The sequence below is a fragment of the Macrosteles quadrilineatus genome, unplaced genomic scaffold (genome assembly GCF_028750875.1).
Source record: "Macrosteles quadrilineatus isolate MER2022 unplaced genomic scaffold, UCM_ALF_1.0 Scaffold_8__2_contigs__length_117827958, whole genome shotgun sequence".
In the NCBI taxonomy this organism is placed as follows: domain Eukaryota; kingdom Metazoa; phylum Arthropoda; class Insecta; order Hemiptera; family Cicadellidae; genus Macrosteles; species Macrosteles quadrilineatus.
In genome coordinates this window covers 12,950,221-12,971,529 of record NW_026542601.1, presented here as the reverse complement: position 1 = coordinate 12,971,529, position 21,309 = coordinate 12,950,221, and the positions used below count along the sequence as shown (strand labels likewise).

At 34.0% G+C, this 21,309-nt stretch overlaps 1 protein-coding gene across 5 annotated transcripts in view; it reads left to right on the top strand.

Annotated features, from left to right (window-relative positions):
• The first annotated feature begins 246 nt into the window (after positions 1–246).
• Positions 247–21,309, top strand: part of LOC129001798 (irregular chiasm C-roughest protein-like) — a 248,562-nt gene continuing 227,499 nt past the window's right edge. For all 5 annotated transcript variants that reach the window (XM_054429243.1, XM_054429240.1, XM_054429245.1 and 2 more), the window contains exon 1: positions 247–469. The gene's annotated coding sequence lies outside the window, so the exon portion shown is untranslated. The remainder of the gene's footprint in view (positions 470–21,309) is intronic.

Genomic DNA, 21,309 nt, shown 5'->3' with positions numbered 1-21,309 from the left:
CTTAACGATCAATTAAAAATAATATATTTAAACCTAATCAAAATTCTTGGAGAGTTATCGTACAACTATTGAGGAAGCTCGTACATATTTCTCATGGATGAAAACAAGACTGGGAACAGTTCCATTGATATACGGGATAGCGCGGCGGGCGGCGGGTGGCGCAGCAGCGATGTAGGGGTGGTAGCCGTGGTGGGGGGAGGCGCACCGTCGCACGCACCGCACACGCCAGTCGTGCTCCAAGCCTCTTGCTCTCCACACCGTACCGCTCTGTCCGACGCGACGTGTGTGTGTGTCTGCTGGCCTGTGTTGTGTGTGTAGTGCGTATCTCGTCCTTCGTGTGTGTACTGGACACTATGTTAGTGTGGTGAACCGTGAGGGTTGTGAGTGAATCCCCAAAACACTGTCTGCAACATTAGATCGATGGTGAACTCTAGTTAGTGTTATGGATTAAACTTGGATTACCTCTGAGGTAAGGTTAATTGTGTTACCTCGTATTGTTATAATATGAACAAATTTTGGATGTAACTTTACATACATGCGGTTTGTTATGTTATTTTGCGTGACCAACACAAATAACCCAGCATAAATGTCCGTATGTGTTTGGAAAACAAACATTGATGTCACAAACAAGGAAAGGTGTTTACGTTTACGAACCCCTCAACACAACACGGAATTCATTGTAAATATCCGTTTGAATAAATAAAACTGTAGTAATGGAAATATTTCTATGTTACGTGGCCATAAAATGAATGTTTAAATTTTCCCTATTACTAAAGGAGACCGAGTGATAATTTAAGCTACGTTTACAAATACCACTAGTAAGGCTTAGAAAAATGCGTTCAATTATTCGTGAATGTCTTATACTGTTTTACAAATATATCTAGTCTCCAGTCTCAAATATTTTGAAAGAGCTTTGCATTAAAAAAATATAGTAGTAGTATCATAAACCAAAAATAAAATAACATACTCGAAATTAGGCCTACATAAAATGAACACCAATATCTCTACAGCAGGTTTCCTTACAAATGTGTTCAGCCAGTGTGCAAAAATACCAATAATTGTATGCGCGACCCTTTAGTTTGTGAACCCTAAGTGCATTCCGGGTATTTTTACGCTGCAACACTTTATGTCCTTACAAACTACTAACTGCTCCGTCCTTAGTTCCAAGGAACGGAGGCTTAACTCGCTCCAAGTCATAAATTTGAGGCCATTAAAGTGAAACGTACGAGATACAGGGTGCTTCGCTACATCCTCGTAGTAAAGTGCAACTTTACGTGTTTGATGGATATTTAAATTAAATAACAGTGGAAATCGACTTTTGCGCATTAAATTTGCCAATTTACACCGTAAAATGGTAGTTACGCTGTATACAACGTATAAGTTTCTTTAAAAAGTATTTTATTCAATTTAAAGTCATTCGGGGTAAAATAATTTAGATAATATTCCGTTAGTGAAATATTAAATACATATTTTATACGCCATACCGACGTTAAGATGTAAATATTACGAAACGGTGTTTGGTAAAAAATAAATACTATTTTAGTCAAGCACTCTTCATTTTGAATTATTATACATAGTTTCCGAGAAAAGTTATAGTGTTTTTAACACCTACAGCAGCAAAGGTTCAACGTATCTAAAATCTGAAAAAAATCCCTAAAAACCCTATGATGTTAATTTGTATCCAACACTAAATCTAAAATTAGTTTTATTAATGTAAATTATGTAAAATAATGAACTATATTTTATACAAGTAGGCCAATCATTGCTTGATTCGAGACAAAATATTTTTTTTAACTTAAACATATTAGCAGAAATATTTTAATAAATAATTAACGTATTTCTTAATATTTTTATCGACATTATATTTTTTATACTTGAGTGCTCAAAAAACTTCCTGAAGTGAAGTTGTAAAAAAAATGTATACTATACATAATATTCTTTAGTGAAAATAATAATGATTAAATACGATAAAATCGCTCGTTAAAAAACAATTACTACATTGCTTAAAAGGTATATCAAAAATCTGTGAAAACACCACTGAAGCACAGGTTATAGTACCTAAAAATATAAATACCATCTACCTTATTAACATTACAAATTCAATTCCCAAACATCAACCGATTTGACGTTTTCAAATCAATAATTTTTGGCAAACAATTGACCAGTGCGGAACATTGCATTAATGTTGACCAAACGCAAACACCATTGTAAACATGGACAGGCAAATACTCATTTACAAATGGCCGGGGCAGTGTAGTAGTTGTTAGCATTGTTAAATAAATATAGAGCATTATTCGTCGCCTAGACCAAGCCACGTGTATTTCTGTGTATTTTCCTACTCCAATATTTACTTTAGTTTAATGGAACTTTATACACTGTGTCTACGCGCTTTTATATCTCTGTAGATACCGTCTTATGTTGTTAATGTTAAAAGTTTACGGATTGTTATTTAGTGTTCGGTTTAAAATAATTAAATTGAAATAGTTAAAAACTATAGTTAAAAATCATTCTCATTGACTTATAAATAATGACTGCATTTACGGTGTTTTGTTGTATTGAAAAGATTAAGTTTATTTATATTTTCTTTGGCTGGAGGATATACTGAACAAATATACCGAAGCTTAAGCTAATTTTGGGTAAAGAATAGCCTACTGTACTATAATTATAGCCAAACTGTTTTTTTATTTATATTTCCAACGGAAACATCAATTACTTTATACAATTATTGTAAAGTGATCAATTTATTTTTAAATGTAGCTTATTAATACATGCACAGTAAATAACTAAACACGCAATAAATAAACACCAATTAGTAACAATAAATGACAATGAATAACAGTATAAATAAAACATATAGGTCTAAATATAAATCAGGAAAAATAAGTATGCAGGCTACTATAAATTCTATAGTTTTAAAACGGAGAAGCCTACGTCATATTTATTTATAAATGTTAAGTTACGTTTACTTAACATAAATTTACACTTGTCTATATCTAGCTTAATTGAAATTTTATTTTGTGTAAAACAGTAGGCTTAATTAAAACTCTCCAGTTTTATCATTTATTCGTTTAGTAAATAAGTATGCGCAAAATATGCTTCTATAAACATAAACCTTAAAGAAAAAAAAACTTCCTGTTCAGTACTCAGTTCGTGTGTTATAAATCTTAAACTTAGTCGTCCAAACGCAACTACAGGCTATTCAGATGTTTTAATCGTTTTAATCCAATCATTATTATTATTAGGCTTTGCTTTATTAAATCAGCAATGCGATATTTTTCATTCTTTTTACGGCATATCCAATTTCAAAGTAATAAATGAGACGACGAAAATAAAAGTTTTAAAAAACAAATAGCAAGAAACATAATTAGAGACCAATACTTTACAGGTGTGAGGCTGATAGACGACACTAACAGTTAAATAATTAAATTGGTATAACTTAGGTTTAATAAAAAATACATATAGAACCCCAGTCCATCAACTATATAATATAATAACAATTTATTATAATACAATACCGGTATAATGAACAGTAAAAAAAATATAACAGAAACATAAACATCTACCTAAGTTTAAAATTTTTACAAATTTACAATAACATATAGGAGTATAAACGAGTTTTTCCTTTATATTGATAACTGTATTTATTTTGATCAAAATAAAGTCTAGCAGAAAATGGACATTAATTTAGGTCTTTTTAAGCTAGAAAACTAAATTGAAATTTGTTAGAAATACGTTCAAAATCCAGTGTATTATAACGAATCCATGCTTAAAATATGAATTCTCATATTAAAGTAAGACCAAACAAAACAATGCAAATCAACAACTTATTACAACTAGTATACTACATTTATTCAAACTAGAGGTCATCCTGTAATCGAAAACTTGACCTAAAATATGTTTGTGCAAACTTCTCTATTTTCACCCACGCTGTAAATAAAACATGTGATTGCAATTTCTTCCATTTCTTTTGATTTTCTATTTATATTAAGTTGTTATTTCGTCACCAGCATGGCAACCCATAAGGCTCATGTAATTAAAAAAATATGAATTTTTTGTGCTTATATTTGAGCCTACCTATTTTAATTTATAAAGTGATTCTGCACATCTACAGGCAAAATATATTTTTAACAGTATACGTAGATTCCTTGCGATACACACGAGCTGAGAAAAAGGTTTTAAGAAACATGCTTGCTTATATATATATATATATATATATATATATATAGAATTGTCTTAAAGTTTTGGTAAATTTGATACTTAGAACCGTTGTAATAGAGATTTTCTACATTAGTGCGAGAGCGTCTTGGAGACGGATAGGACTATTGAGCCCCACGTCCCGACTCTAATGACGAAGGATCATTATTCACAGGACTATTGGATCCCAGCTCTGGATCCTTGATTGACGTATTTCTTATCCAAGGAATCGGTGGTAATACGCCTCGACTAGCTGAGGAATATCTCGTGGAAAACTTGGAAAACAAAAATGTTCAAATCTGGTAGGTCTTAACCTCGATGGATAATACTTTAAAAACGTCATAAATATTTGAATTTTTCAAAAGTCGGATATTATGTTTTTAATTTTGAATTTGTATCGAAAAAAATACTTTATTACGCTCTTAAGTTTTTTCCACATTTACCTATCGAATCCTGTGTGGAAGTTATTACACTATGGAAAGAACCCTTTTTAAGATGAACACTAAGTTTGTGGTTGGGAAACCGTTATTTTTATAAATTTTATTATCTTTCCTATTATTACTACAAAAACGCGACGCTCACTTATGAATGCAATGTGAGTAAGATGGTCTGTGTAGCTTTCATACGAAGATTAGCTGTAGACCATCGAGAATATTCATTATCAATTAATTTTAACTAGAATTTATTTATCAGCAAATTATTGTAAAAAAATTACGATTTGAAACTTGTCATCTAAAATGCAGCTACACGCTCAAAGAACAGTATAAACCCATATACAGTACTTTTGTCTTAGATTTAAATTTAGACAGACACACATCTATACAGTGCTGTCTGGCTATAGGCGCCATACGACTTGGTCCACGGGTATCATGTCCAAGGGCCTGAGGATATCCGGAAAGCCCGGATCCTACACCCTTGTAACACTTATCCGCAACTATGGGTTTATTGTGAATAATACGATTATAATTTACACACAGCTTGCGTAAACAAAAACAATAGGCGTATTGTTATTTAAGGCCGTTTTTGCATTGTTTTTATTTTAAATGTGCATAAATAATCCCACAGCTTCGTAAACTAAATTAAAATTCATTATATTAATAGCTTATATATTATTATTACCTTATTTAGACTTTTTATTCCAATGTGACAGATATATTTGTAGATTATTTTTCTCTTACCACTTTGTTATGTAAAAATTATGTAGGCCTACCTACATTTTAAATGCACATTTGTAATTAATTTGGCCTATATTAGTTTAAATATACAATTTTGTAAAACCTATGCAATATATTTATGTAATATAATAACTATTACCTAAATAAAAAACAATTTTAAGGATAATTTATAAAAACCTAGTTTTACAATGTAATATACCCCTTATTTTAATCACAACGTTAAAAATATGGTTTTATAAGCAGGTATCAGCTTTTAATTACTAAATTTTAAAGGTTTCCATTTTAATTAGAACTTTCAAAGCAAACCGAACTTTGAAACGCAATGCCAACAATCAGTGCTGCGTGAATAAGACGGTCCTGGTTACTCCGGTTTCAGCTCAATATGGAAGCCGGACGGCCGTGTTTCGCTTGATAATCACTCCAGCTTTTTGTTAGCGATCGCCTTTAATTAAAGTTTACTCTTTGAAGTATCGAAAAAGTTCCCCTCAGAGGAGCGAGAATCCTGACCAATTATGCGGAGGAAGTTAGGCGGTCACCGGAAGTCGGAGATCTCAGCCTTAGTTTCCGGTCAGGTGAGTGACGCGTCATTGGTCCACGACGGTGATTGGTCACATTTTATACCTGTAGCAATTTACAAGCTTAATATTTTAAGATTTCAATAACTGGGTTTATGGGAAGTGCCCCTTAACCGAACGCCAATACGAATGTTTAGGGGCACTCCTGTATTGCAAGTTAGTGTATACAGGACATTTTTGGTTACGTTGAAACTGTGAAATTTTTAACCAATTATATTTAATCCTTATAAATAAATATGCTGGAAATATTCTATGAAGTTGAGTGTTTTACAAATGGTGAAAAAATCAATTGTTTAGGTACATAATCTTGAATTCGCTTCTGAAATCAGATCAACCCTTAATTGTTATATACCCAAATAGAATATTTGTTTTGCCTAAACTGTTTTGATACTAAATCATTATATTTCACATAATGGTAGATCGACATTTTAAATTGGTTATGAAAACATTGCTATTATTAATCAACTCACCTGTATTATGCAATTATTGTAATTTTATACGTTGAGACGATCTTTTGCACATATTTCCTCTTGTATTAAGTTCTTGCGTGGATGGTGAGATGTATAGCCCGTAAAGTACAGTTTACTGCTTATACAAGGTTTGAATCCATTAGCCTATTTAGGTATATGTCATTTTCCCCAAGGATTCAAGATAAGTCTCCAACCGCTAGGCATCGACCCAGTACAGACACCATTTATCATACCCGGAATATTATGAGTAATATTGAAACGTTATACTCCCATCCTACCATCATACTAGCAAGGGGAAGCAAGATAGTGTAGTGGTTAGAGCGCAGGACTTCGTTCCCTAAAGTCCCGGGTTCAAATCCCGCCAAATCACCAATGGATTTTATCTAAGTGGTAACGCTGCGATCCCTAGGTTTAGCCTGAAGTAATGTGAAAAACAATCCCGGGCTCGTGCCTAGCGTCCTAAGACAAAAAAAAAACATTAAGTCGGGGTAATGTTACTGGAGAACACTTTACCTTCCCCAGTTGTTTAACCAAAAACATTTCACAAAAGTATCCTCTTGTAACAATTTAAACAAACTTTTTGATATATCAAAATATCAATTACTAGGGGGCGAAGGAGGTTCCTGGGAACAAGCGTTCGCTTCGCCTTTGATGTGAGAACGCAGCAAACACACAGCTCTGTACGGCGGGCTGCTGTCTGCCGATGAAGGCGCACCGCTACAAACGCTACGTAATTAATATCGTTTAGCCTCGTTATACTTTGTGTTAAAAGATCGCTATCAGCTGTTGCGCAAGTGGGTACCATCACTTTCTAGGTTAATTAATTCGCCGAATCGTTATTTCACTTATCAAGTGTTATTTTGTAAGGTGAAAGGGTACTGATGTGTTGATGTGATGGTTTCAATTAGTGTCTAGAATCTTTCACAATTTTTTGTTTTGTTGTTAGCGTTATCAGTTGTTGCGCAAGTGTGTACTATCACTTTCTAGGTTAATTAATTCGCCGAATCGTTATTCCACTTATCAAGTGTTATTTTGTGAGGTGAAAGGGTACTATGTGTTTGAAGTGATGGTTTCAATTAGTGTCTAGAATCTTCCACCATTTTTTTGTTTTGTTGTTAGCGTTATCAGTTGTTGCGCAAGTATGTACTATCACTTTCTGGATGAATTAATTCGCCGAATCGTTATTTCACTTATGAAGTGTTATTTTGTAACGTGAAAGGGTACTGATCTGTTGAAGTGATCGTTTCAATTAGTGTAAGTCTAGAATCTTTCACCATTTTTGTTTTGTTGAACGTTTTGTAAAATAAATTTACATGGATCGACTGTATATTAAAGATGAATAGATGATAACTGTACTAGATTAGATGTTAAATAATCTCACCAGTGATGAATCTTGGGGCATTGCTTTGTTTGTAATTTATTCAAGCACATATACATAGTACATAGTGCATCAAATCAAGTTTAGGTTATCAAACCACTCCAGAGATAAATTATTGGATGAATCACATGGTGAAAACATTGATCAAGATATTGCTCCTTTTCTCACTCCAGTAAATAACCAAGTCGATTTGACTCTGGTAATTTAATGTTTTATGAGATCGTCTGGAGAGTGATTTCCACAGCCCAAGTTAAAGCAGGCAAAGTTTACAGGCAATAAGAATTCCCATCACGGCGTTGGTTCCTATATACTAAATCACCGCCGCTTTACATTTAAACCCATTCCCCAAATGTATTTCCCACAAAGGAGAATTTAAGAGATGTAATCCAAGTCCATGTGGTGAGATTTGTTTGGACATTTCGGATAGTGAGAAGATTTTAATACACTGTACGAGATATAATAGTAACGTTTGATAACTTTCAAAAGTAGGCCTAAATTGATCAGATAGGATTTTTCTAGGATGGAATTTAACTCAAACTATGGAGTTCATTTCCAATACAAGGAAATACATATTTTTATTGACACTAATCAATATCCAGCAGCAGGACAATAAGTTCTTAAGTGCGGGTACTGTATCAAGTTTATTTAGAGCTTAATTGTTTCATAACAACGTGATCACACAAAGTAAGAAACAGTTTTGAGAATTTGGTCAAGAATCCAGTGTCTTAATCCATTCGTTAGTTAACTAACTGAATCCAAGAACTCCTGCTGCCGGGGGGGGGGGGGGTGAAAGGCGAGCTGCATACAGAAATAATTAGTGGCATGAGACGCTCTCTGCACCCTTAACTAACAACCAAAACTTAGCGAAAAATTTACTTCAGAACCAAACTTCCAATAATAATTTGATCTTTTACTTAGGTCATCGATACCGTACTTTCGTTACTTGCACTTTCCTAAGTCCCCATTTTAATTGTTGATATAAATCAAATCTCAATATTTTATTAAATAACACTTTCCTTAAAACTGTTAGAAGCACATTTTCCATTATCAATTTAACTTCGTCCATTTAATGAACTGCTGGCATGTAATTTCATACCTTTGTTTCGATTTTGGTGGCAAAAGATTAGCACAAACAATTTGTGCTCTCATTTCCATCTCGTCAACTCCACTTCCACTAACTGACATTATTAAATCAGTTTCATTTACGTTCCTTTAACTTCCACTAACTTAGGTTAAGAATACGCGAGTATCAACAGGAAGAAGTCGGTCAACAATTCAAATTGTCAACTGATCAGCTGATTAGTTGACGTTCGAAGCATTACAATTTTACTTCTTTTCTCTCAATTCTTGAACCTCATTGGTCTGTTAACCGTGTTGTTATGAAAAAAAAAACTGTGCTGTTATGAAATGAATCTATGCTGTTATTAAAGTAAACAGCTGTTCATTGAAACTTTTTAATTCTAAGAACTGAACTGAAATGGCTACTTTAAAAAACGGTCGTAGGTAAAAACTTTTAAAACTCATGTAGCACCTGAACAGTTGTAGACTATTGTAAGGTACATAAGTAAATTTAACAAATACTATGCCACTGTTGACATGAAGTACCTTAAAATGGTATACGTTTCTCTAAAATTCTCTATTTATACACAATGTATTTCACATTCAACTCATTTCTCCGAAATGAAAAATAGTGCAGAGGAAAATATGAAAGAAGCCCATCTCTTGGGGCGCTATATACAACAATGTAGCTCCAGATACCGACATTCAATATTCAGCAAATGCGTTTAAGTCGGTGTTAGCAGTGTTTACACTTAAATCCACCCTTCACCCTGCCAGCGCACATTATATAAAGTATTCCTATCTTCGTAGTTTTAAACGCAGTTTCCTTATACTCACACCTCTGGTGAATTTTTACACGGATAATTAACTTCAATTTGTAATATTTTTTTCGAAAAATGTAGCTTTACTGATTTTACCTACGACCGTATTTGGTTCAGTTCTTAGAATTTAAATATTGCATTGTTTACTTTCATAATAGGATAGTTTTACTCGACAACACGGGTAACCGACCAACGAGGTTCAAGGAGTGAGAGAGAAGAAATAAAATTGTAAGGATTCCAACTTCAACTAATCAGCTGTTTAGGCGAATTTAATTGTTGTGTGCAATTGTATGTTACAATGTTTCGTTGCATCACTGCAGTGGCAATGAGAAGTTATAAACGAAGACATAACCTCTTTTAGAAGTTATGAGTAGATTTTTAGTAAATAAAACACTGCCGAAGGTAAAGGAGTGTACGCAACTCGCGTAAATAGTGTTAACGACACGAGTGGAAAATTTAAGGTACGAGCCTTACTATAAAGTTATAGTATTAGCTTAAACTAAGTAAAATCTAAAGCCTATTTCTTGTTTCATTGTTGAGTTTGGAGTGCTGATTTTGACATGTTTGTAATTTATTTTAGGGTAGATTTTACTTTGTGAGCTTTAATATTTGGTGTTGCCAGAGGAAAATATTTAGTATAATTAGATTGTTATATTTTATCCAAATAAGTAAAATAACAACAATAACGAATTAACAAGAGACAAATAGCACACAACAAAGCATCCTCTGCAAACCTTACGGAATTAACCTAGAATATGAGTAGTTAATTTATTCTTACATCTATTATAGGTATGAACATTTTTCATTGATAGAGGTAACGAAAATATTAAAGATTACAGTATTAAGGACTAGCTGCGGAAGTTAAAAGGATGGTTGGTTAATATTTCGATATCACATTCTAGTTACATGTAGCTTTGGTAGGAATAATAACATTTTCACCGTTTATTATGCATCAAACAGCAGTCACACAACTGGCGAATCGGTTTCCGTAATTGAAATGTTTGCCAAATGTAATTTGTTTGTTTTCCAGTCAAGTTTTCTCTCTCGAGATCATTTGGGACGCAAACAAATTAAATTTGGCGAAAGTGTTTGAAATTGAACATTGAAACCGCGTTCGTTAAATCCTGCCCTTATCTGGTGAATTGAATAGGATAGATACTTATGGCCGAAAAAATGTTTACACTCTTGTGTTTGGGAAAACGCAGACTTTCCGTATATGTATGTGTAATACGTTTTATGCTAATCCATGGACATTAATAACCTTTCATTTGATAGGTAGAACGAAGTGTACGAATTTACACAAAAAACTTAAGATCCTCAGTGGTATAGTATATTTGGCTTAGATGAAGTCGAGTGTGTACATGTGACTTAGTATGGAAAAATTTAGGATCTAATCCCTAATATTCTTTGATAAAAATAAATAACATAATTGATCCCAAAACTTATGATTACAACTTTGTGTACACAGTAATCATTTCTGACGAAGTCACCTTTCTCGCGTCTATAAAATATCCTTACATGATTAATACTTTTTACAAGTTTAACTGTGGTTGAACTATTGGAATGCCAATGAAGACAACACTACAGATTTTTTACGCCAACTTTCTTGAAAAGGGGAATCACGGGGATTGGATGGTGTTAGTAAATTATTGCAATCGCAAACAGCCTATTTTTTATGATTGGATAGGGGTAACAGTTTTACGTTTTGATTGAAAAAAAGTTAATTGTAATAATTTTAAACTCTAAACGTGTTACGAACCCCTAACGGGGCCGACATATGTACTCAAAACACCCCTATCCAGTTTCCTAATTCCTCTTTACGCATGTTTGTTTCATTACCCATGGGGATTGTTTCAAAGGGGAATTGCTCCCCCCCCCCCCCGACGGTGATACACAGCTGATCTTGGGCGTGAAATTATATTTGCATTGTAGAGCAGTGCAAAAAGCTCGTCGGCGTCAGGGCTCGTTGCCCCGGCCCCGGCAAAGGCTATTTATTATATTGCGGTTTACCGGCATTTAAACCATGTTACGTGACCGCGAACACTAACTACGACGATTTTCCGGAATTTGTGGACTCTTTCAGGAATGTGGAATAAAACTCGAAGTTGCGCGTTTCGAAATAGTGATGGGATTACAAAATGTGTTGTGGTAATGGATAACAGTTTTTTGTCTGTTTTTAAATGAGATTTAATTTTTTTCCACCTTTATAACGGGACAGTAGATGTTTAAATGTGCAGTTAACTCAAACATTTACACGTTCACGAAAATACTGGTTCTGGAAGTTTATTGTATCAGGAGTCTATTGTAAGCTACGATTTCAGTAGTTAGAGGTTTTTTGAGTGCACAAAAATATATTCAGTTCTTTACTTTCGTGTTAACAAGGATGGCTATTGATAGTTCATTAAACTTAATTTTATCTTTAAAATTAAAATGGGTAATGTTCTGGAGTACCATTCTTTACCGGTTGTAGCATATTTAGAAGATCATTCGCCTATTGGGTTTGACGATTGGAGTTTCCAATCGAAATCGACCACCGCTTACCATCTTTAAAATGTATTTACCGTCTTGTGAGCCAACAGTATTATTATAAGTATTTTGACGTATTACTTTTTTATTTAGAAGCAAACACCTAGTAAGCTCCTTGTTATGTCCCATATATCTTGGTCACTCACAAAACTGTGAAAGGCTTTGTTAAAATTGTTTATTTATAGTCTGAAAAATTTATATGGTCTGTAAATCTAATACGTTAGTGTTTAAATAACTTTTTCTAAAATTGTTTATATAGGGCTATTGCAATATTTTCATGGTAATACTGATATCCCCGTACAAAACCCACCTGATAACACCCACTTCTCTGTGAGTAAATCTGTCAGGAAAGGTTGATTTTCATTGACCGCAGCCCAGGTCGACTAAAAGCCTACGTTTCAAGACCAATGCATAGTTAACCTGTGCAGTGTGCAGTGCGTTGTTTGTTTTGTGGCTGTGATACATTCACTGTTCACAGTACAGTGTGCACTACTACAATACTGCTCAATATCTGTTATTGCAGACTAATACGTAGTTAATATATTAGGCTGGTAAACACAGCAAATCAATCACCTCCCCTACAAACACAGGTCAAGGTCAAAGGTCACTGCAGGACACAATGTGACGGTAGTTGTGTGGAAACTTGTTATGCTTAGTTCAACATATGTACTAAAGTTAACATCACTTGCTAAAGTCAGTAGGCTTCTGTTCGTCCCCAGCAGTCAGGTTTTGTCACTGGACGACTATGAAATTTTGACTGAACTTTGGGATAAGATAGAACCATATTTTGTTTTGTGCCCCAAGTTTTTTTTTAGATTTAACATATGAACAATTCACTGATATATTGATTTTCAATATTCAATACATTTTAAAATTGTAGGCTTAGTCGCTGTATAATCAAATAAATTAAAGCAAAAGATTGTATGTTTGTGACCGAAGTGGAAAATGGAGTTACTTTATCTCATTGCAGGGTGAATTCGAAACAAAAAACTACTGTAAATAGGAAAAGTTTATATTGGCAAATAAACTAACTTTTCAAATTATTTTGGTGTTAAATTATTGCTATTTTCTTTATCAGAAAGTCTCGTATTAGTGGTAACGTGAATCATAAATGTTGAGCAACTGTTCTTAAAAAATCTTCATGGCAACTAGTTTTGAACTTGGACACACCATTCAGAGGCGTAAAGGGGTAAAGGTCACATCCATGCAAACATAAAAAACTCCAGCAAACACACAAAGCAATGCGCAAACACTAGAAAATTCATTAGTCAAACCTACACCTGCGTTTGGAAGGCTTGCACCATTCAAAAAAAACTCCAAAACCAAATCGAAATTCCATCAGTGTTTGGATTTAATTAACCTAGAAATTGAAACTGTTCTTTCATGGAATTTGAAGCACAGAAGAGCCGGTGTTGATCACACAAAGGGATTGTTAAGTGATGAGATGATATTGCGGAGAGCTTGCTAGTGTGTTTGCATACACTCTCGTACGCGCGCGCACACTCACACACGCGGCCGTAATCAATAGCTCTGTCATTGATAACGTAAGCCACTCGGTGGACAACAACGAACCAATTGCGTGAGTTGTACTTTTTTAAGGGAAATTCGCACTTGATTTATCGGTTCTTATGCCACTCGTGATGTGGGTTTTTTTCGTTGGGAACTATTGATGCAATATGATAAATGAAGTAGTTCTGTTTAAGTGGTTTTTGTTAATAATAATATTGTTAACTTAAGAACCGAAAAATCGTAACGATTTACAACATACTTAGAAGTCATTTTGGTGACATTATATTTTATTATACAGGGTGTTTCCAAATTTTTTTACATTTTTTGTGGGGGCTTTTCCTTGGGCTAAGACAAACATAAAATGTCGTACAAGCATGGGTCTAAAATGGCTAGATTTCTGTTTGTGATTTTCAAGAATTATTTTATATCTTGGGCATTTGTCAAGATATTTGATTTTATTTTATTTGACTGCTGGGAACTACAATACTGCTCTGTAAAATAACAAATAATAAACAATATGGAAGTCCTATTAAATTGTGTAACCGAATATAGAAGAAAACTAATAACTCGGTTGTTTGTCATCCGACTTTAACAAACAACGTCTCATGTCATTAGGATTTAAATTCTCTATCTTTTTAATCTAAAAACAATTTTCTTAATATTTACAGGTTTCATGAAACTTAGCATCGAAGATTTTAAATGGCGCCATATTGAAATGGCTTCAGATATAGGAACGAAACTTTGCAAGCTCTTTTTACCTACTAAAATACCCATGTATACCAATTTTGAAATTTCTATCTTGAAAATATTATATCTTGGTAACTCTTAAAAAATCACAGCAGTGTCTTGTGAAAAAAAAAAACAGTATTTCGTTTCATTTTTAAAAAACGTAGTTTATTGTTCTCACAGTAAAATGCACGCCTGGAGGGATAGCCTAGATAAGTCTGAAAAGCTGCTTCGACACGAGTATACATACCAGCTGCATGTTATCCATGCATGCCTGCCTACAACTACAATCCTGTGATATTTTTTCATATCCGTATAGTTCTACCTCAGTGAACTTGCAGTATTTGTATTCAGATATCTTTCTATATTTGTATGTTAAATACGTTTTTATATAAATTATTTTTTCTAACATTAAATTTTCAAAGGAATTCGACATTCCTTCTTTTATAATGTGGTCAAGTGTTGTCAATAGTTTATATACAGGGTGTCTCGGAACTCTCAACCAATATTTTAGGGCATTGTTCCTGGGTAAGAAACATATCTAAATATCATAGTTAAATTGTCCGGAAGTTCATAGTTACTCACACAGCCACCATTTTGTTTTTTTCGCCTGTTATTTTTTTCTGAGAAGTGGTTTAACATACGAAATTGAAACTGTTTAATATCCACGTACAGTAATAAAATATTACTTCAAACAATTTCCAAAGGCAAAAAAGCCCAGAGTGGTTTTAGAAGCGGCTAAAAAGAGAATTGTTTGAACCCATTTAGCAGCCTCTCCCTTAATGGAAGCCGAGATTTAATTATAAGAAAACGACTGAAATAAAACTTGAAAATGTGAGCCGAGTGACGAAATCTCTGGATTTCTGAGCAAATCTAGAGTTTACAAGACGTTTTTTACCAGTCTAATGTGGTTCGAACGTCAGTAATGTTTGTTTCTCATTCGAGTTTTTCAAAGTCAAAGAAAGAAGCACATGTGGTCTGGGAGGAAGTGGAAAAACTCTTCTCTGATGTTGCGATCAAAAAGTTCTCCCCCTACAGCGTGTGAAGTTATTAATGACTTAATTACGTAATCAGTCTGGTCTTTAATGGTAATGGGTTGCATTTATTCTCTTTAGCTGAACACGAATTTTCAGTAAATGAATCCCGGGAATATGTTCTTCGTTAGTGTAATAATACTCTCTGTAAATTTACGTATACACTCTCTTTCAAAGTTATTAGGTAAGGAACGATCGACCATTTGAGTTTACTTAAAATCTTTAGGAATATGTAATATATTTAGTAACAAAATGGCAAATATAAATTGGCCACCATTGGCTTGCTTGGTGAATTAGTAAATAAAACCTTAAATGTCCTAAAGTAATAAACAAATCAATCCTATATCTACGAATGTATCGACCAATAGCAATTTTGTATCACTCCATCAACGGCCTTAAATTAGATCCTAGCACCGAAGATTACAGAAATAATTACACCTTCTGTATTCAGACCCGGAGAGTTATTTCGACAATTTCGTCCCGTTTTTCGTAATTAATCCCATTATCAGTCCTGATTTGTTGCGAACGATTAAATCCGGACCAAAATGACACAAATTGCTGGGTCATCATCGTAGTGTGGGCTGCGGCGTGGTTTCAATGTTTATCCCTACTTCCAGTAATCTAGTTTTGTTTACCAGTAATAGCTTTTCGAATGAGTTCTCGTCCAATCTTCAATATCGATAATCTACACGTTTCTATCTTCCCCGAAATTCTCATCCGACAATGCCTCCATTCCAGAAGCTGTCGACAATGTAGTCCAGTCAGGGAATGAGGTGTAGAGTGCGTGAGCAGGTAACTAAGCGATTCCTTCAGAAACTTGTTCAGGGGGCTTAGGGTGTTAACATACCAAAAGTCCTGACTCCTAGGTGGTGAGCCAGGGGGTGGAGGGGGGAAAAAGGGGGGGAGAAAGGTACGCATTTTGGGTTTTTTGATTATATCTCGAAAACTATCAACTTTTTGTATACTATAGTAATTATAAAATTGAAGAAGATTAAATTTTCTACAAGAAAAGTATATAATGTGTTTATTTTGGTTCAACAGATTACGAGTTATAACTTATTTAATTGATATCTTATTAAAATCTCCTTCCATAAGAAATACATGTAAATTAGTATGCGAAATGGGGCGAATCCTATCCGCCCAAAGGAAATATAAATGATATCCTGGAAATCTTGACAAAATTTCCAGTAATTTGACACTTTAATCATTAAAATTGATCCAAAATTAGGGCGAGGGCGAGGTAACAAAATGTCGAGTTTTGGTGTTTTTTTATTGGAAATATAAAAAAAAACCTTAAATCATCCCATTTTTAAACGCTCACCCTCGCTTTAATTTTTGACAAAATTTCATGATTAAAGTGTCAAATTACTGGAAATTTTGTCAAGATTTCCAGAATATCAGTTATATTTCCTTTGGGCGGATAGGATTCGCCCCATTTCGCATACTAATTTACATGTATTTCTTATGGAAGGAGTATTTTAATAAGATATCAATTAAATAAGTTATAACTCGTAATCTGTTGAACCAAAATAAACACATTATATACTTTTCTTGTAGAAAATTTAATCTTCTTCAATTTTATAATTTACTATAGTATACAAAAAGTTGATAGTTTTCGAGATATAATCAAAAAACCTAAAATGCGTACCTTTTTCCCCCTCCTTTTTCCCCCCTCCTCCCCCTGGCTCACCACCTAGGAGTCAGGACTTTTGGTATGTTAACACCCTAAGCCCCCTGAACAAGTTTCTGAAGGAATCGCTTAGTTACCTGCTCACGCACTCTACACCTACTTTTGGATCATTCATTGACTGGACTAATGGACGAGTTGATGAGGTTTTATTTCGGTAATTAAACCAGTTGGTTCTCGCTCTTATTACTGTGGATCGTGATCCATATATTAGTGGATAGTCTGGACCACATGGTCAGATCCGCCCGCTTCCGTGGCAATTTAGATTTCGGATTGAAACGTGGACGAAAACGTACAATTAGTACCTTTACATCAACTAAGAAGCCTGTGTTACGCGGGCTGGCGCTAGAGTCAGGGCGGGCTCCAACGGTGGGGAATTATCCAATAATTATGTGTTTGCTGAATGCTCGTTAGTTAACTTTGATCGGTTATTGATTTCGTATCGTGCGTATGTGGATTTTTTCGAGTTTGTTCATAGCTGAGCGTTTCTAAAATCTATTTAGCTTTGTTAGCAACGGTTGTGTTACACATGTGTAACTGTTTTCACGTTACGTTTTGTTGGTTGAATCAAAACGATTAAGTACATGCTTGGTTAAATTGTGCTTAATCGTTATAACATTGCCTACACGAACAAATGTTTGCATAGTGGCATTTTGATCCTACCATAGACTGGGATTACTGTTGTAGTTACTATGAATAGCATGTTCTCTTAAGGGGAGATGCCCAGTTTTTTGGTCAAAAAATTATTTTTTTGTTAATTGCATTGAAAAATTCTTCATCTTTTCCTGATTCAGAAAATATATAATTTTAATATATTTACTACAGTCTAACAATCATAAAAAATAATATAAATAGTACTACACACTCGGTTTTAGTCACAATGGGCTGAATTAGCGTCAATTAAATTTATGTTAGAAATTTAATTTTGTTGAATGGTTGCACTGAATTAATGTTGTTGCTAGGTTAAATAGTCAACAAAAATCTTTTTCTGTTTGTTTTTCTTTCTTCATAACATATGTGTATATAATAATAGTGCTGTTTGTGATGAGGAATAATGTGGCATAGGGTAGGCCTAGGCTTGACTTTAAATGAGTTTTTCCGAAACTGTGTTTTTTAATGTTTAGGTACCATTTTCCAGACTACTATAAGTACCACTGACTTCAAATTTTTTTCTGTTACTTAGGACATCATGGCCCACAAAGTGTACTAAAAGTTTGCTTCTATGTTTAAAAAAACATTAACAATAAAATTAATTAATATTTGTAAAATAGTGAAAAAAATTATATATTTTAAAAATCTTGATAAAATATGATTTTTTTGGTAGAACATATTTAAATTAGTACAGTTTGTCTTAAATGTCAATACAAATAAGTAGTTAAAATTTTATATGCATAGCTAAAAGGGTTCTTTCTTAAATGGTACCTAAGCAACACGATGTTTAATCATATAAAATGCATTAAATCTAAAAAGTGGGCATCTCCCCTTAATCTATACCACGAATTGTGGATATTTCAAGGCAAGCACTGTGGATGCGATACTCCCTGTTGTGGATTAACGTCCGCACGAGTGAGTATTACGACTATCCGCAGTACTATCCTGAAAATTAGACCAATTTGTATACACCAAGGCAAGAATGTGGTTCGGATTACACTATAAATTGTAAGTCCCTTAGTTGCAATTATATTAATTAACAGCTGTGTCTAAGGAATAAGTCGACCTTAGTCACTAACAAGACTACAAGATCGCACCACTCATCCTACACTCATCTGCATTCATTCTTGGCTTAAAATACCTACCTATGGTCGCCATTTCATTGAAAAAGTAAAGTATAAAGTATTAAACAGTAAATTTTAACTTTTTGTGTTACCTGTATATAAAAATACGTGTCTTTACACGAACGTTCGTATTTGCAGTTAGATTTTCCACAATGAGGGCATATTTTACATTCATCTTCATTCAGCCCCCTTTGAATATTTTATATATACGAATTTTATTCATAAGTAAACTCATAGTATTTTATCAAATAGATCATGATTCGCATTTTAATAAATGTTCTAAATCAAATTTTAATCAAAATGATCCATCCGCTCTGATTGGACATCAAAGTTGGTGCAATAATCAGAACTAATTGAGTTACTGGTTCGGCTTGATTTGACGAGGAATCCACGCCTAATGAGAAAGTATCGAAAGGGAATAGAATTGCAAATTATTTTTATCGATTCGGTCCCTCAAGCGCTGACTGGGCTGAGGTGAAATTTCATTAGCTTCTATAGTAACGGGCAGCGACTTGATTAAAAATATCCGTGGAAGAATATTTGTAGGAATTTTGTTCGGGGCTTTCTCCGTTGAAACGTTATATTGCATTTGTCGTTATTTAAGGAAAGGTTCGTGGAAATGCTGATGCTTGATATAAAGAATAAACTTTTGGTTATTTAAGCCTGGATTAGCCTATTAATATTTCTGAGAATGACTTCGGTATAATAATGTACCAAGTTAGTACACTTTTTCGGGAAGACATTTTATTTTCTTACGTTTCTTTAAAACGTTTTTAGAAGTTATTTACTCCAATTAAGATGACTTATAATACGAAGAAATTTGCAAAAAAGATGATTAAAACTCCATCGTTAACACTTTCTCTGAGCACGACCTTAGTTTTTCATCCAATTTTTTTTTTAATTTTCATTTTGTGTGATATGATTTTTATCAATCATGTCAAGTGTTTTAATGGCGGTTGAGGAATACTTACCGACCCTGATAAAAGGAACACGTAAGACCATTGTACAGCCATCAAGGAAAACTTGTTTAACCATCTGGTTCTTTCGTGGATCAAATAAAAATTCTAAATTCTTTGTGAATAAACAAACAAAGCGCATAACCCCGAAATTTCGAAATTGGTGAAACAGTAGCAAATTGCATAATGAATGACTTTAAAAAGCAGAAGGGGGTACAACAAAGCCAGCTTAGGAGCGTTCCGGTGATTATTTCCTTTATCTACCCGGGCTGGGGGAGTCGGAGACATTATCTAAAAAAACATTAAACGAGGTTCCCAAGCGTCTGACTCACAAGTCGCGCGATCGATACCCGGCTTCACGCATAATTATTTCACCACTCCGGCCTTAACTTCTCAAGAGGCCCGAAACAAAAAGTAAGGGAGTTGATACTCCCCCGATCTTTTCAAACCGAGTCTCGTTCTGATTAGAGTGGTTTTTGAAAGTGTACTGACTAAAGCGAATTTCTCTTTCGGTAATTATTTGGTACTCGACCTTACGTTCAAGTGTGATTGACTCTTGCAAATTCAATTTCTGTAATTTTATGATAATTTTTAGAACAAATGTTTTGTAAGGCAAAGCTGCACCTACCACAATATTATTATGCCATGGATAGTAGTTTTTTCGCATATGAATAGTTGAAATACTAAGTGCAAACACTGTAGTTTGTTATATTAACTTGATAACTATTTTTTTTTTATTTCAATCACGAAAGAACCAATTGATAGTTAAACAATTTTTTCTAGCTGGCTGTACAATGGTCTTTGTATGTGTTCCTATTATCTTAAAGGGTCGGTTAAGTATTCCTGAACCACCATTAAAACACTTGACATGATGGACTTCAATAGAACTTTATTTATAACAAACTGAATCACTTTGGAAACGAGGATTTTAGTTGCACTAATAATTTAATTCCAATCAAATAATATGAAAACCCATTGTAATATCACACAGAATCAGATGTGATCTCTGAGTTTGTTTCTTCCCCCATTTGAAGTCCTAAAGGCACGTGTGTACAAGGTTGTTTTTCAAAATTATTTAAAATTGCTTATTATACAATTTATATGTTTATTAATCTCTAAAAGAAATTCCCAAGCATCAAAAGTCATGAGTGTCACACAAAACACAATCGATCGACCATATGGTAAAACGCAAAAAAGACCACAACGTCGGGTTGGAAAATATAAACTTTAATGCGGTTTTCATTATAAAAGAAGGCTGTTGTTTGCGGCCAGCCTACCATTATTTACGACTTTCACTCTAGAACGGAAGCATAAAATGGAAAATCCCAAACAAGCTGGTTTTGTTTTTGCAACGTCTGGCACGGCGTAATGACGCATGAAGCGTGATGTTAGGGAGGGGGAGGGGGTTGAAACAGAGGGAGGGA